This window comes from Dipodomys merriami, unplaced genomic scaffold (assembly GCF_024711535.1).
Source record: "Dipodomys merriami isolate MVZ:Mamm:240054 unplaced genomic scaffold, mDipMer1.0.p SCAF_15, whole genome shotgun sequence".
NCBI classification, from domain to species: Eukaryota; Metazoa; Chordata; class Mammalia; order Rodentia; family Heteromyidae; genus Dipodomys; species Dipodomys merriami.
The window spans coordinates 10,562,814-10,580,619 of record NW_027202826.1 but is presented as its reverse complement, the minus strand read 5'-3'; positions in this window follow the sequence as shown (position 1 = coordinate 10,580,619).

Sequence of the window (17,806 nt, the reverse complement as noted above, 5' to 3'; positions counted from 1 at the left end):
TGGCTCATGTAGTAACATAGATGCCGTTTTCTAGATCTTGTTTGATATGAGGATCATAAAACCGTCAAAACTAATGGAAGGGAACAACTAAGGTCTGTACATTTGGGGGAAGTTAACTATACTTTAAAAAACACCGAGAGCCCTCTCCTTCTCACATAACATTGTGCCTTGTTGACTCAGTACTATACCATCAAATCCATCTTTGCTGTGGAGTAAAGGGGAAGAGGGAGCAGGAAGTCTGGGCAAGATGCTTGACTCTGACACATCATTTCCACTTTGATGCTATGGGCTGAATGACAAAGCTACAGAAGAGACTGAGAATCACAACTTGAGCTGACACACCATGTAACCAGCTGAGATTCTGTGGGGGTTCAGGGGGAGCCTATAGCAGAAGTAAGCCATGAGAGAATGACACTGGAAAGAGTGAAGGAGCATCTTCTCTGGAGGTGATTGTGGTGGCCCATGACCCCTGACTGCTGTGGAAAGGGGGGGGGGGCTGGGCGGTGACACAGAGTCATTGAGGTACAGAAAGGCCCCAGGATGTCACAGCTTGCTCCTGGGGACAGAGATCAAGAATCACAAGGTTTGAGTGTGGTGGGTAGGAAAGTGAGATCTGGACAGGGAAGGGTAAACCTGGAGAAGACAGCTGGTGCGCAGGGCGGGGCGGCGGGCAGGAGAGGTGGTTAAGGACGTCTTAGAATCTCTATCCTTGGACGTGTTTAATAATAGAGGAAGCAGCTGTCACTGTTGGTTAGGGCGTGGCTCCATCTTAAATCAGGGAGCTCGGTGAAATAGTTTTCCCTGAGCAGAAGGTGGAACATTTTGAAGGTAAAAGAAAGCAGGAGGTGGGCGGCAGAGAGACAGTGGCTTCCGTGGCCGCTTCCCCCACCAGCCACTGACCTTCCCATACCTCCGTCCTCATAAAATCCACCATCTTTCCCTTTTCTAGAGCTGTGTGTCTCAAACTGCTGCCCACAACTCCCTTCAGGATCTACCGATGCTTACCCTGCATTGTAAAACAAAAGATCCATACAGTGACAGACACAAGATATATTCTCTAATTTTGTTTGTTTGGAGAGAAAACCCATTTCAAAACAGGTCATTTTGGATTATGGTGGGAAAGATAAAGTAATATGGACTACTTAGGTAAATAATGCTGTTCTTACTCTTCTAGAAAAAAGAAAGAAAGAAACGATCAAAAAATCATCCCGCTCCTAGACCCTGCTGTGAGTCAGGGATTTGGGGGTAGGATAGGTAGGCAGTCCCAACGCTTAACACACCTGTGGGTTGCTTGTCCTGCATCACTGGTCAATCTCTGTGTGGGTTAAATTGTGAGCAAGTTTCTGCCCAACGAGAAGGTTAGAAACTCCTGAAGGCAGAGGCCACAATGCTGCTTCCTGTGGCTCAGCTGCTCCTGAGCACCATTAGGGCTCATGTGACAATGAGGGTGGGGGCTTGCTTAGGTGATGTCTAACCTCATGTGACCACATCTGGATTCTTTGGTCATTCCCCAAACAATTGTTTTTTTTTGGTTGAGACTTTTGAGTTTGCAATCTCTTTCTTCCACTTTTCCTTTGGAGGCTGTAGGGTGTCCTTGCCTCTTTAGACAATGGGAGTTGAGAACAAAATCCCATGGACCTCTTCTATTAGGGCACGCATCCTAACCACAAAGGCTCCCCCCTCATGACCTAACCTTTTCTCAATGACTCTTCCTTCTAATACCATTGCCTTGCTGGTTGGGATTGCAATGCATGACTTTGGGGGAGAAACTACTTATGCCACAACATAGAACATTTTCTACAATGTGTTTCCTGGTCTAGGGTACAAGCACTTCAGACCATTCTGGTTTGGTTAGGGATATAAAGCTAGGTATGAAAACAAATGATCAGACAAATGACCCTAATCTGTTGTTGCATAATGAATTGATAGAAAGCCAGTGACCTACAACAACACAAATGTGGGTCAGGAATCAAGGACAGGTTAGCTGGGTCCCCCAGTTAGGGTCTCCTCAGGCTGAAGTCAAAATGTTGGCTGAGGTGAGGGCTCATAGGCTAAGACTGAGGCCTCTGTTTTCTCAGTTAGTGGTTTTAAGCTTAGTCTCTGCTGTCGAGGTATTAAGAGGTAGAGCTATCGAGAGGAGATTAGGGCATGAGGGCTTGGCTCTTGTGAATGGAATAATGCCTTTATAAAAGGCCTAGGCAGGGAGGGTGCAGCACTGGGAAGGTGGCTCAGTGGTAGAGTGTGTGTCTAGTATGCATGAAGCACTGGTTCGAGTCCTCAGCACCACATAAACAGAAAAAGCTGGAAGTAATGCTGCGGCTCAAGTGGTAGAGCACTAGCCTTGAGTGGAGGCTTGGGGACAGAGCCCAGGCCCTGAGTTCAAGTCCCAGGACCAGCAAAAAAAAAAGGCCTTGGAGTGGGGAGTGCAGGGGGTGGTGGAGGGTTTTGATACCTGAAATCCTAGCTACTCAGGAAGCTCAGATCTGAGGATCTTGGTTCAAGGCAGCCCAGGCAGGAAAGTCTGGGCAACTGTTCACTACAATTAACCACCCCAAATCTGGAAGTAGAGGTGTGGCTCAAGTGGTAGAGCACCAACCTTGAGTGAAAAAGTGACAGGATAGTGCCCAGGTCCTGCATTCAATCCCTAGTACTGGCACAAAAAAAGAAAGTGAGGGAGGGGGGTGGAGGAAGAAGGAAAAGGGGGAGAGAGAGGGAAGAGGGAGGGAGAGAGAAAAACAGGGAAGGAGAGGGAGAGGAGGAGGAAGCGCTGCAGAACACCATCTTTAAAGCAGAGTGAGCCCTCACCAGTCACTGAATTGGCCTCCAGAACTGTGAACAATGATTTTCTATTGTTTATAAATTACCCAGTCTAAGTTGGTCTGTAAAATTGATAGGAGCCCATGCTGTTGAACTAAGTGTCTGCACTTAGCCACCATAGACTAGACCAAGCCATAATGGAGTCACTCATGTTAAGTGTGGATTGTCACACAGAAAAAAAATTAGGAAATAAGTTGTCTTCCAAACAATGCAATTCACAGCACCCAATCAAAAGCGGACATTCCACCTGAGCTCACAAGATAAGGAAGTCCCCTGCTTTCATTCACATAAGGAAAGTAACTTTGAAATGTCCAATCTGTTTTATATTACTTGTTTTTTGCTTTCTTCAGCATTTTCTGTCTAAAACCCCTTCCTTCCCACCTCTGCTCAGCTGGGCGGAACTCCTCTTTTGTGGACCGGATATTTTCTGATTCATGAATCACTAACAGAAGCCCAATGTGTCTTTCACAACTCAATTTGTTGGGATTTTGTTCTCTGACAAAGGTATTTTGCTACTGTGTCTGAGGCTTGGCTCTGCCTCTAAATTTGTTCAGGTTATTGGCAACAGTCAGTGCCCTGTGATTGTAAGTACGTGATCCCCATTTTCTTACTGTTGTGGTCCAAGGGATCCCCCATTCCTGGGTGAGCCCTCTGGTCCTATCAAGTTGTGCTTTCTTAGTGGGGCGGCTCTTTTCTTCCAGCTAGCAGCAGATAATCTGTGGGTACTTCCTGCTTATCTCAGGCTCACCCAGCATCATTTCCCTTTTGATTAACTCAGTGTCAACTGATTAAAGACCTTGATGACATCTGTAAAATCTCTTTGTATAAACCCAAGCAATGTACGTACCTGTATCCGCAGGTCTGGTGTGCAACCAAGGGGAAGGGGTCTTTACAGTGTGTATGCCAAGTGGCAGGGCTTTGGGGACAGGGGTCTTCGAATTCTGTCTAGCCTAATATTGATGACAGGGGTCACAGTCAGTACCTAGGAGAACAGACAGGCACAATAACCCAGCAACATGGTTTGAAACCATATTCAGAACATCCAAGACAATCTGGAAGTCCTGATTTTTTTCATGGAAACATTCCTACCTTTTAAACTAGTGCGTCCATTTTTTAAATGGCTTAAATGTTCAAAATGTAAAAAAAAAAAGTGGGGGGGGGAGGCAGAGTGAAATTTCTACATTCTACCACAATAGTGAATACATCTTGCTCTACATCTGTCTAAGCCCACAGAATATACATCACCAAGCGTGATCCCCAGTGGGAGTGGTGGGTTCTGATGGCAGGGACGTGTTGATGAATGCTCATGCACGTACTCATCACTGGGAGACGTTAGTGCCTGGGACTGGGATATATGGAACTCCATGTCTTTAGCTCAGTTTTGTTCTAAACCTGAAAGTGCTCTAAAAAAGTAAGTTTAGTAGAGCTAATGCTTAAGTTGTTTTTAATTAAAAAATTAAGACCTCATATATGAGTGATTATAAATCTATACACACCTTATATCATAGCACCCAGATTTATCAAACAAACATTATTATACAGAGAGAGAGAAAGAAAAAAGACAGAAAGAAAGAGAGACTGCAATAGTCACACTAACAGGTCTTCAGTGCTTTCATCAATACTTCTTATATACATGAAAATCAACAATGAAACAGGTAAGCCATGTTGTAGATCAAATAGAATTAATAGATATAGACTATTGCATCCAACAGTGAGTAATACACATTCCTCTAATTAATGCCTCAAACTTCAGACCATATATTAGGCCACAAAATCAAGGCTCAAGAAATCTCTTTTTAAAAATGAAATATATCCCTATAACTTTGGGGATCACAATTGAATGAAAACAAAGATCACTGACAAAATAAATTTTAGAAATTACACAAAGACATGGAGATGATCAAAGGTATCAAAGGAGAAACTTGAAATTTTCTCAAAACCAATGAAAACAGAAACAAGACACAAAAACATATAGGCTAAGAGGGAAGTTTACAGCTATAAGTGTCTAAAAAACAAAACCAAGTTTCAAATAAATGATCAAACAAACGAAAAAATGACCTCACATATGAAGTTTTGAGATAATCTGCCAACTACTGGCGTGGTTTTGTTTAAGGGAAATCCAAACACCATTTGCACAACCTGGCCTAGGGGGAATCCAGCTCCAAGGACAGGGCAGTGATGTCTCTTGCTCAGAGACTGGATTTGTAAGTGGGTCTCTGGAGATAGGATGCGGCTGACTGAGGTGGGTAAAACAGGAGGTGTGGATTCCACAGGGGTCACTAGGCTAAAACACTATTTACCCCCCAAAAGGCTCCCAGCCTTGTAATGCAGTTTCAGAACCTCCCATTTTCAATGCAATACCTTTAGTGGCTTGCTAGGAAATTGTTCCCCCAATTATGCTTCTGCAGAGTCTACAGTAATAACTCACCACAAGGGCAGAGAAAAATGCCTTGCAATTGGATACATTGAATAATGTAATATTTCAACAATACCAGAAAGAATGTTGTATTATTAAAATACCACAGTAGTTTTAAAAAGCAGGATTAAAATCACTACGAACAGGCATTAAGATCTGAGAATAACAAATATTGAGTTTTTCTCCAAGCTACGGTAGGGAAATTTTTTTCCTCTCAATCTGCTTAAACTTTCAGAGAATAGAAGGCATTTATAGGAAAGGATGACTGGAGCAAGCAATTGCCCTAGCTCTCATTCAATACCGAGTGGTAAAATCAAGGAGTTTTACGTTCTCTTTAAGCAAGCTAAAGGATTACAGGGCAGTGGGTTACTAAGCAATTAACGAAGGGATGTGATTAGTGCTAAGGGCTTCTAGAGAATTCCAGCTCTAAAATGCCTACCTTTTCTGCAGTTGTCATGCTTGGGGGTAAAATGCTGAAGCTTTCGGTCCCTTAACAATGCAACCATAGCCATTTGCTGGAGACCTGACTGACATCCAGGTGCACTGTGAATTCTATGAAGTTCAACTTGAATAAATCAGGTCTGCTCCCACAGCCCTCTTCACTTACGCCATTGTCTCTGACTCCCAGTTCTTGGTTCTTAGACTATTTTCCTTTCTTGTCAGTCATTCAACCTGTGTTGTACGCTTCGGGTATCAGCTAACCAAGTGGTGGCCTTCCTAATCCACTAGCACAACTGACCTTCTGGAAAACGCCAAGATTTCCTGGTCAAGATCACTTAACTTCAGAAGGAAGAAATATACCAAAATTAGCTGAAGAAGGAGAAATTAAATGAGGGAGAGAGGTAATTTCACAGTCCTTGGGACAGAAAGTTATAGTTGGATTTCTTGTGGCCCCCAAACCAGACTGGAAATGCTCCCCCAAGACATGGACAGTTTACTGGCTGTACCTGGGGACGTGGCCATCCAACTGAAAGGAACGGGCAGGCTTTCTGACACCATCTGTCTGTTTCAGTCTCCTATTTGCCAATGTGGAAAATGGTCACCAAGCAATGGAAATGCTTACCCTGAGAAATAAGACTTAACTCTGACCCATGAGGGACTAAATCACAGTTCAAAGGTGTAATGAGAGGTCAGATGAACGTATTTCCATCCATAATGGAGTCTCTAGTCCAGTGGTTTCTTTTCTGCCAATCACTTAAGTTATTCAACTTCTCCTTGTTTCAGCTCTGTACAATGAGGGTGGAATGGGGGACAGGACTGGGAAATGCCACAGTCTGTAGTTGAAGACTCACAGACCTCATGTCCAGTGCATGGTTAGCCATCTGCTGCCCAGATGACAGGAAGTCCAGTGCAGACCCGCTGAATCTCTCCAGACTCCGTCACAAAGACCTGGCCCAAATGCAATTCAAGCCAAGGTAAACAGTTATCATGGCAACAGTGTCATAGTCAGGATAGAAATGACTACATGTAAAAATGAAACTGAAGAATGCATTGCAGAGTGAGCACATGTCTCTGGTCTTCTCCAGAAGGTGGGTACCTTGGCTGGCTCCAGGAGGCGTCTGCCCCCATGGGTAGATTACCACTCGGCAGGGTGGAGGAGCGCTGACGGCAGCCGCTAACAGCCTTCCAGGCTCTGCTCTATGACCTTGCCTGGTGTCAGTCATTTGGTTTTTCAAAAATTCTTTGCACATCAGGAAAATGAAAATGCTCAGCAGCTGCCAGGGTCTCTTGAGTTTGATTAGTGAGTCAACCATCCAGAACATCACTGAGCTCCTGAACCCCAAGATCTCATGACCTTTGTCACCTTGTCAAGATGCCAGCCGAGCAGCCCTGATCCCATTTGAATTTCTCCAAGGAAAACTCCTGGTGACCTAAGACGCACAATGAGCCTCCTGTAGCAAGGAGAGCCAGGCCTGTACACAAGTGCAGCAGCAGGAGAAATCCCTTCCAGCTCCAGGAGAAAGTGATCCTGGGACTGCATGGGAGGCACAGGAGGTGGGCTGAATTCCCAGTCCTTTAAGACTCCTGGTAAGGACTTTTATACACATGGAAGGTCTTCCTAGAGGAAGTCTGGGGTGAGGAGGGAGAACACCAGTACTCTGCCTTCTTGTGAGCAGCTGAACCTGTTGATGAGTGCTGACTTCAGTTTTCCTCCTTCTGCTCCCGAATTAGTTAGCTTGGGGCTGCCATACATGGAGTGGGGGCTTAAACAGCAGAAATTACTTTTTAATTTCCTCTGATTTTAGTTTTTAGTTCTTATACATTCAAAAATAATTATGTTATTATTAAGGTGTTTAGAGAGAGGCTACCATTTCGTAAGTCAGGCAAATGAGTACTTTTTTGGGAGGGGGGACGTCACCCCTTTTTCCCCTTCCCTTCCCATTCTCTGGCTTTGATTCTCCCTCATTTCCTTATTCCCTCATTTATTCCTTCATTCTCTCTCTCACCCACACACCAATACATTTATTGTTACAATTTCCACAACTGCATCTCTATTGGAACATCCCATTGCCCAAGTCTGTTGTTTAACAACGTACCTGCCCAGCCAACCATGTCAGCTCTTCCTGCCTAGAAGCAAGGTCAAGAAGTGGGCCTGAGTTAGACAAAGGGCAGTGAGGGGCAGCGTAACAGGGCCATGGCTGTGAACCGGAATCTTGAATCCAGAGAGACCTGAGCTCCAAGTCCAGCTCTCTACTACCTTCAGAATGACTGTGGAGAAGGATTTAACTATTGTCCCAACTGCCCAATTGTGCAGGGATTAGTAATAACTCCCGAAAAATTCCTGGTATTTGTTATTGCATTTAATGGACAGATGAAACACAGTGGTAGGGATAGCATGACTGGGCAGATAGACTGCCCTTTTTGGGATTATCAGGGTGGTAAAATCCAGCAACCACACTAAGTTCACCATAGCATGCTAGTCTCAGGAGGAGCAGTGGGGACAGCCCGAACATCAGGTCCTATTTCAGAAAGAAAAATGGCAAGCTGAACAAGTAACTAGGAAAAAAAATCCAAGAAATATGAACATAGGCAGGAATCCCATTCCAAAACAGAGACTGCCGGACTCCTGGAAACCAGCTCCCAGAAACCACTCGCAGAGAGAACACAGCCAGTCACCATGGCTGCAAAGGTGAACACAGCCCTCAAATCTGGAACAGAGATTACTCCTCATGGCCAGGAGAAACTCTGGAGAGCCAGAGTGTGGGGGAGATGGATAGGAAGCCCGGCCAGATCAGCTCAGTACGAAAAGCTTTACAGGCTGACTTAGGTTTAGTGTTTGGATGAGGGGAACACACCGTGTGAATTTCCGTTGGCCAAATTCTGAGCACACATCTTTGGCCTATATGTCCCTGAGAGGGAGTTTTAGCTACAACCCAAATTGCTTGTTTATTAGCAAATGTGAATAATGTACAAATTAAGCCACCTGCTCCTGTTGAATTAATTTAGGTTATACTGGGCCTGGGATGGAGTGGCAGACTTTAGTTAACACAATCATGCAAATTAGCACACGCTTGACTTCTAGGCAGATCCCTACTGTCCGCAGCAGGGGCCCTCCGGGAAATCAGGCAACAGACCTTAAAGAAAGCAATAATCTATGCTTTATCTGTTCTGACAGTTTTTGCTACTGTCTACGGGAGTCTTTGGGGGGAGAACATTCACTGTGTATTTTTTTTTCCATAGCCCAGTGATGCTGGAAACAGTAAATGAAATGTGGAAAGATTAACTCAATAACTGATTCTGGGGCCTGTGTCCTACTATGAGCTAGTGATGCTATTTGTGTGTCACCTTTCTCTTTGGGCCGAGACTTCTCAAGCAAAATCATTCTTCATTAGGTGGATTATGTAGGGATGCCAAGAAAGGACTTACCCAGAACTCCTTTGGCAAAGGTGTGTGTGGTGTGTGTGTGTGTGTGTGTTATGTGTGTGTATGTGTGTTATGTGTGTTTGTGTGTGTTTGTGTGTGTGTGTGTGTGTGTGTGTGTGTGTGTGCGTGTGTGCGTATGCCAGGCCTGGGGTTTGAACTCAGAGACTGGGCTGAACTCTTTTGCTCAAGGCTAGTGCTCTACCACTTCAGCCACAGTTCCATTTCCAGCTTTTTGGTGGTTAGTCGGAGATAAGAGTCTCATGGACTGTCCTGCCTGGTCTGGCTTTGAATATTGATCCTCAGATCTCAGCCTCCTTTGTAGTAAAGATTTTAGGCATGAGCCACCAGTGCCTGGTGTAAATGTCAGAGAAAAGGGCAGAGGACGCATGTTTCCTTGGAAGCCACAGGCACTATGGTTCTCAACCTGGTAGAGACTGTCAGATTGGAGGACTTGAGTCATTGAAGATACAGCCTGAGGTCACATTCCACAATGGTACACATCAAGAGAGACCGCTGATGGAGCCTATTTGTGATTGGATAATCAACAGCACTTCTACTGGTAAGCATCTATAACCAGTCTGTGTCTGTTGGAGCACCAATGCAGGATATAGCCAGTGATTGCCTAGGTAGCATGAAGAGTCCATTATACTTAGAAAGCTAGACACACCAGCTTCCGTGTTGATTTTCCTTAGTATGGAGCTGAGGACATAGCAGCCCCTTATCATAAGCCTGACTCAAAATTCCTTTGGTATTTCTCAAATATAAGGAAGGCCAGCATCAGGAGAGATTCTGTTCTGAGTGTGGACGGGTGAGGAGTGTGGAAAAGACTGCAGATGGTCCAGGGTTAATCCCAGTGGTTCTCACCTCTGTCTCTTTTTTTATGTATGGATTCTGGAAAGCGTTATCATTATGCTGCCAGGAAAAAGAAAACAGAAAAAGTCTAAGGTTGAAATTTCTATTATAGATAAAGGCTAAAATAGAAAGATAACTAAGTGGATACTATTGATCTCTTCTCTTTAACTAAATATTCAAAGCTTTACTCGGTAGTTGATAGCTACCAAGGACTAGGATCAAACAGGAACTCTTAGGACAAGTGTCATGAGGGAACTATGTCAGAAACAGAGGGACATGCTGACTGTGTCTTCCCATAGTGTCAGAATTCACTGACTAACAACACATTCACGAGCTTGAGCTGCATCCAGTCCATTGGGGTTAATGCGCCAAGTACTGGTGAGGTCACTTGATCGCATAGGCAGTTAGCAAACAGGTTCTTTGTTCTCATCTTAATTACTGATATTAACTCTCAGATCACTCACAGTAGTGTAGAGATTACAGGATGGCTAAGAAAGGGTTAAAAGGTAGCCACAAAGTCCAAAGAAGTTTTGCCTAAGCAAGAGCAGACAGCAGAGCAGGAGGTACAATACTAGTTCAAGGTACAGATTTGATTTCAGGCAGAGTTGAGTCCAGGTGCTGAGTTGATTATCTGGCTTCCTGGATCTGGACAGATGGCAATTGAGTGGGTTATGTCAAGCAGGGGGTGGAGTTGAGCTGAAGCCCCAGAGACAGAGTCAGGAGTTCATTGCCTGTTGATCCTTGATGCACACACTGGATGTTCAGATTACAGGCTGCTGTGTGTCACAGTCCCTCCTGTCATGTGATTCAGGGGATGCAGTTTGCATTAATCCTGCATCTGGAGTAGTTGATCAATTCATGGGCCTGGCTTTTCTGATCTGGGTTTGATAGACTCGTGCATCCATATGTTTTTTAATTTATATCGATAAGTTAATAGGTATTAATTTTTTATTTGCATAATTAAATTATCAAATTTTTCCAGATGTAGTTGCATAAACAAGGTGTATGGTTGTTCTGTTTTGGCACTAATACTCAAGATAGAGTAGCTGAGATCCAAACTGTTGCTTTATGAAATGGAGCTAGTCAAAGTTAGGCACAGCCTTAGAGCTGTTGTTGTGTCTATCCTGGAGTAACTCAGAACATTCCAGAGCATTCTCTGCAATACGAATGTCTTTTTTTTTTTGGTGTGAATCACAGGCTAGTCTTGCGACTTGAACTCATAGCCTGGGTGCTGTCCCTGAGCTTTTGTGCTCAAAGCTAGTGTTCTACCAGTTGAGCCACAGCACTACTTCTGGCTTTTTGGTGATTAATTATTGGAGATAAGAGTCTCACAGGCTTTCCTGCTCAGGCTGGCTTCAAATTGAAATCCTCAGATCTCAGCCTTCTGAGTAGCTAGAATTATAGGCTTGAGCCACCCCGGTGCCCGACTGAAAATGTCACTTTGATTTCAAGTTCTCATCAAATTCTCTGTATGCTGTTGCATGTTCTGCTGCACATTTGGTGGGTTGCATGTAACATTAATTAACTTTGGTTAAACACCTTGAAGGAAACCAGCACCATGCCCAGCTGCTAAATCTATATATCATGTCTGTGTAAACTCTGTACCCAATCTGTGTAAACAAAACAGATCTAATTTAGAGCTGACATAGAAAATGGGTAATGGGTGTCACAGCAAGAGTATCAGTGGAGGCAAATGATTTTTGAGACACTCCGAGCGTTCTGTCCTTCCTCATGGGTAATTTGTCTGTCACGTTCTGATGTTCCATATTGCCTCCCCCCACTCCCAGCCTCCAGCTCTATTCTGCCAGGGATTTCAAAGCCCGATTTCCCTGCAGGCAAAGGCATGGAATGAGCAATAATCCTCTGTGAAAACAGCTGCTTTGTTATGCTTGAGGTAAAATATGGTGGTGATGGGCGATGTAAACTAAAAAAGAATCTCCAGCTTGATTTGAAGAAATCTTGACAGCCTGTCTCATAGGCCTGTGGTTCGCTATGAAGCATCTGCACGCTGGGGGTGTTGATTTGCTAGGGCTGTTATGACAAAGCATCACGGGTTGGGGGCATAGGCATAGGCAACAGAAGTATATTGTCTCATAGTTCTGCAGCAGGAGGGAGAGAGTCCAGCCCTGAAATCACGTGGTACATGACAGACTAGGCACCTGGCTTTTTGTAGCTTCTCATTGGCTGTCTGACATATTGATAATTTTGCTTATGATGGAAATCCAAGATCAAGGCTAGATTCTCCTAAGGCATCTCTCTTTGGCTTGTAGATACTGCCATTTTTCTATGCCTTCATGTGTGCACCTGACTTCTAATCCCCAGGGCTCATCTTACCAGCTCCTTTGTTTACTTACTTACCTCATTTAAGATGCCATCTCCAAATACAATCACACTCTGAAGTGGTGGAGATTAGGACTACAATTTTTAACTTTCTTTTGGATCTGAAATATCCCCCAAATGCCCATGCATTAAAAGCTTAGTCTCTAGATTGGCAGTATTTGGAGGGGTGAAGGCTTGGCACCCAGTGGAAGAGCTTCAATCATTAGAAGGGATAGCAGGACCCTACCCCTACCTCTTCCTGTGTGCCCCCTCCCACTTCTTGGCCATGAGGTAAATAGATTTTCATTATCATGCTCTCCCACCATAATATACTGTCTTGCCATAGATCTAAAAGCAATAGAGCCAACAGACTATGGACAGATATATCCAAAACTGTAAGCCCAAACAAACCAACCTACCTTCCTTCCTTCCTTCCTTCCTTCCTTCCTTCCTTCCTTCCTTCCTACCTTCCTTCCTTCCTTCCTTGTGTTTGTATTAAAGCTCAAATAACTCCCCTGCACATGATGAATAAAAGCCCTGCCACTGGACTATATCCTTAGTTCCTTTTTGTTTTATAATTGTATTTATCTCAGATATTTGTTACAGTAACAGCAAACTGACTGGCACTGGGGGGACATAATTCAGCTAATAATTGTGCTCTAGGTATAGGGCATCCGTTCAATCTCTTCAGCTGGAAACCCTTTTTCCCCCAAGTTTCTCAAATACCAGATTTATACTGAAACTTCCATTTTTCATTTTTACTTCTTATTTTCTAAAACCAGATGTGAGTTTTCCCCGAGGTTGATTCTGGTAGGATAGAAGAGAGTTACTTTGACCTAAAGATCATAAAGAAATCATATGGTCCCAACTCATGCTGGTGAAGGGGGATGTAGAAAATGAGGACACTTGGGGTCAATGAAAAATAGCTTTAGCTGAACTAAACTGTCAGGATTCTGTAATGGCTACCAGGTCTCTGAAACTGAGTGGAGATTGGTATGGCCATATAACTATATTCAATAGAAGGTTCTCTGGAAGTAGCAATGTTCTGCACCTATCCAGTGTCTTAGCTGCTCACTTTAGGCAGCTGTTAGCTACTTGAAAGATGACTAGATATGCCCAGTTTTAAATTTTCGGTCATCTCAATTTTAATTGCTACCATTTTGTACTGCCGATTCTTAGACTGTGGGTAAGCAGATGTAGGCCTGGTTATCAGTGGCATCCTGCAAGATGAGAACACACACACTCAGCACTCTTGCTTCCAATTTGAACTGGCCTTTGGAGAAAAAAAAAAAAAAGCTATTGCAAAAAGTTGGCTCCAATATCCACTCTCTGCCACTAGCTTCAAGTTGGGGGGTCCCATAAAAGGCTAGCTTGGTTTATTGCTTTGCATACAAAAGTCTCCAAGAGACCAGATGAGCATAGATAGGAATGTTCCTTAGCCACAGTGGAAAAGTTCCTTTCTAAGAAATATACCTCTCTGGAACTATTAACCTGGCAGATGGGTTGAAAGCAATTTTGAGTGCCTTGTGGCTTTCTGTGCAAATACTTTCTCTGAGAACTCAAAGTAGAAAGCACAGTCAGAAGGCTTGGGTTAAAATAGACAATATTCACATTACCTATTAGTTTTTAGCGTGAGCTAGTCACATCCCAGACCGTAAGCAGTTAAGTTATTTGGAAAATACCCTCACTTTTGCTCTCTCTTATCATGCCTCAGGCTCTGCAGAGCTCAGGGAAGTACCAATTTGGAGTGCTACCATTTTTATTTGTTATTTCACAGAGGTAGGCAGGATGGGAGTTGCCGAAGACAATGAAGGTGGCCATTACCCTTAGTCAGGCTAAGTATATAATTTCCCCAGTGATCCTCTGAGCAATAACAAAAACTTATGTGAGGTACATGTAGTGTTATATTCCCTGGGGCTTAATATGGCTCTCAGTAAAATTGATTTCCTGAAATCTTGCAATATACCTCATCAAACTAAATGAAACCAGCACTGGTTTTATAAGAAGTGATTGGATTCCGTGTGATAAATTAACCCTCACCGTCAGAGAGGTGCTGGGTAATAGGCTGGTTCATTTCAGCCCCCACAGCTGCCATCCAGGGTTTTAATTTTTCCATAGGTCTTTATTTAATTCCCTCTGGGATCAGGAGGAGGTACTCTCCAACCGAGACACGTGGTGGGTATAGCTGGCATGGCTGACAATAATTACTCCTAAGGTGGAGATTGAGCTTGTCTCCATGAGAAGGAAGCTTGCTGACCTTGGAGGTCAGAGGACAAAGGTGAAGCCAGACATGAGGACTGTGGGCCAGAAGGTGGTGGGTTTTGAGAGTGGGCAGAAGGAGGCTTTGTCTGAAAGCAAGATCACTTCTGGGCCTCTGTGTATCTCCCCTCAGCAGCAACTGTGGGCCGCGCCTGACCTGATTTTTAAGCATGTGTATATGTTGTATATATTTATAATGTTTCTTGGGTGGCTGAAATTAGCATCTTTGAGAGAAAACGACTGACCATCTGAAACTGAGACTTCTCACTGTAAATACACATGAGCTGTGTCTTAAGCGACCCAAGGGGGACATCTTCTTTTGGAAGGGAAAAGTGGTATGATTGGGCTTTGATTTAGTCCATCCCTAGGAGACAGTTCCTAAGGTAATAGCTAGAGAGAAATCATACAGAGCAAATCTGTGTGGGAGTAACCAAATTCCATTGTTAAGGGGGACCTACACAAGCATTCCTCAAAGACCGCCATTTGCCATGACAATTTTGAAATCAGATGAGCAGTCAGTACCAAGTGCCTCGGAGAATCGATAGCAAGATTGCTTACAATGCAGTCAGGTGCCCAAGGTGCAAACATTGATTGCATTGCACAAAATCCAACTCTCTTTAGTCTGGTGGATTTGGAAAGAGAAGACAGAGCCACTCCCTCTCCAAAAAAAAGGTAAAATTGGAAGAAATTTAATCAAACTAAGTGCCAGGTACTGCTATGAAGACTGGCCCTAGTTCAGAACTTACTCATTCCTGGTCCAGCTCTCTTCTTTTTCTTAAGGTCCTGTCCAAGTTAACAGTCTTAGAAACATCACCAAACAGCTCATTCTCCTCAAGCAGACTGTGCAGTCCCTAGCTTAGCTGGAGGAAAACCAGAGTCTGGGAGGAAGCTTTGGCATTTTGTGAGTGACTTGGGAGACAGTGGTGAGAAAACCAGGAGAGATACTTTCTGTTTGGGAGGATAATGAGAGTTAGAGTCTTTCAGCCCAAGAAGCCAAGTTATTTTATTTTATCCAATAGAACAGACTCTAGGGGACAATGAATAAAAGCTGCCTGAGAATATAGAAGAGAATTAGGCTCAAGAGCAATTAGGTATCACAGAGGAAAATTTCTGCAATGTCAAGATACAACTGGTCCATTTTTATTTTCAATAATAATTGAGTCCATCATGGTGGCTTACACCTTGTAATCCACATGAATCAGGACACGGAAATAGAGAGGATTTGGATGGAGGCCAGCTGAGGAAAATACAACCAATGAAAGCTGGGCTGGGTGGCATGTACTGACCATCCCAGCTAGGTGGAAAGCAGAAGTAGGAGGATTGCAGTCCACAAAAAGCAAACCTCTATTTGAAAAATAACTAAACTTATATGGGATAAGGGTTTGGCTCAAATGGTAGATTACCTTCATAGCAACCACAGGACCTGAGTTTAACATTTAATTTAATTATTATTGTTATTTATTATTAACATTAATTAGTAGTTATTATTAACAACTGAAAGATGGAGGCATACGGTTATTTAAGCACATCTTTATTTAACTCTATTTTTAATTTCTCAGTGCTTTCTCAGTGTCTTAGTGCATGCTAAATGCTCAAGAAACTCTGGCTGAATGAGCAAGATTACAGAGTTCTTCCCTGTGAAATTGTCCAAGCAGATGGAAGGTTCTTCTACCCAGACGGCTGGCCAGCTCTGTTGGGGAGGTCACTGGGACCTCCCCAACAGAAGCATGGGCCTTATTTTACCCTGTCAAGATCTGAGATATCATCTCTGGCACTTGACACCTTGGTAGCTTTGAGGTGGGTTCTAGATTCATTTGAATCTCATCTTTCATCTTTAAAATGGAGAAAATGGGCACAGTGAGTGCTGGGGTTAGTAGGACCTGTTCTCTGTCATTTTCCTCTGACTTAAGTATTCTAAGTATCCTGAGTTGTGTGTGTGTGTGTGTGTGAGAGAGAGAGAGAGAGACAGAGACAGAGACAGAGACAGAGAGCTTGCAAGAGGAAGGAGGTTGGGGAGAGGAAGAGGGGGAGAGAAAGGGGAGGGCAGAGGAGAGGCAGAGAAGGAGAAGGAAGGAGAGAGGGAAAGGAAGGAGAAGGTGAGAGAGAGGCTCTGGCTAAATCAGGAAGAGAATAATCCCTCTGTGGTGTAACCTCCCTGTGTTTGTGAAGGTCACCTTCACAAACAGCCCTGGCCCTTTGATAGCATGCTAAAATGTTCAGTTTTAATTAGTTCCTACTTTCTTCATATTGCAGCAATTAATCCTGCTCTCTAACTCTCGTTTCTATAAATAAAGGTATTTCACAGAATTGCAGGGTATTTATATCCTCTGTACCTTCTGTTCTAGCTCGCAAGAGCACATTATTCCAGGAGATGCTTGTGCTCTGACCTTATCCAGAAGGTGCAGGAAAGAAGCAAGCTTCCTGCCTCTTAGAGCTTCTGGAGAGCTCAGTTTGTATCTTCAGGATGCTGGTGCAGCCAGGGAGAAGGTTCTTTGTTGTAGCCTATGTCTTACTGTCTCAGAGATAACGCTAAGGTGAGATGGAGCTGGCCCAGCAGTGGGACCAGGACTAGAATGGGAGGGGGGAGGGGGAGAAAACAGCTATCAGTGCAGCTGTGGGGTTGGCCGAGGGACTCAGCCACCCACTTCCCCATCAGCAGTCACCAGCTGCAGAGCTAAGCCCTCTGTGAGCTACCCAAGGAAGAAGGGGAAAAACTTCCTGAGTTTTACGGGTTTCATCCCCGACTTAGGAAGTGTTTGCAGACTGCTAATAATTGGATATCCAAGGAAGATCACTTCTGCTTATGAATCCAGCCTTGTTTTTATTTCTAATATCCTCCCCCTTCAGACACACATGTCATGTGACTAACATGTTGGCGGAGAAGCCTGTGGAAGGAAGGGGTGGGGAGCAGGGACCAGATTAGCAGGGGGACCACTGTCCTTGGTCCTGAACACAGACACCATCACTGGTGAGACAGGTCACACTGATGTCTCCTCCCATTGACCTTTTCTAGAAATCTCCAGGGTGGGAAGGAAAGACAGAGGTAGCAAAGAATGAGCACCAGAGTGACAAAATGATAAAATGGGCAAAAGTATTTTGATTTATAACATTCCAAAGATTCTATTTAGACAAAGGTGTCTTAAAAATTATCTGTAAGGAGGAGGAAAAGGCAGTTGCTATTGGAGATACATGGATGTAGTTTGTGCTTTACAGTGTGGCTGCTGCTATAGACTATCTGATTAATTTCATGTAAAGTTGACAGGTACAAATAGCTTTCCT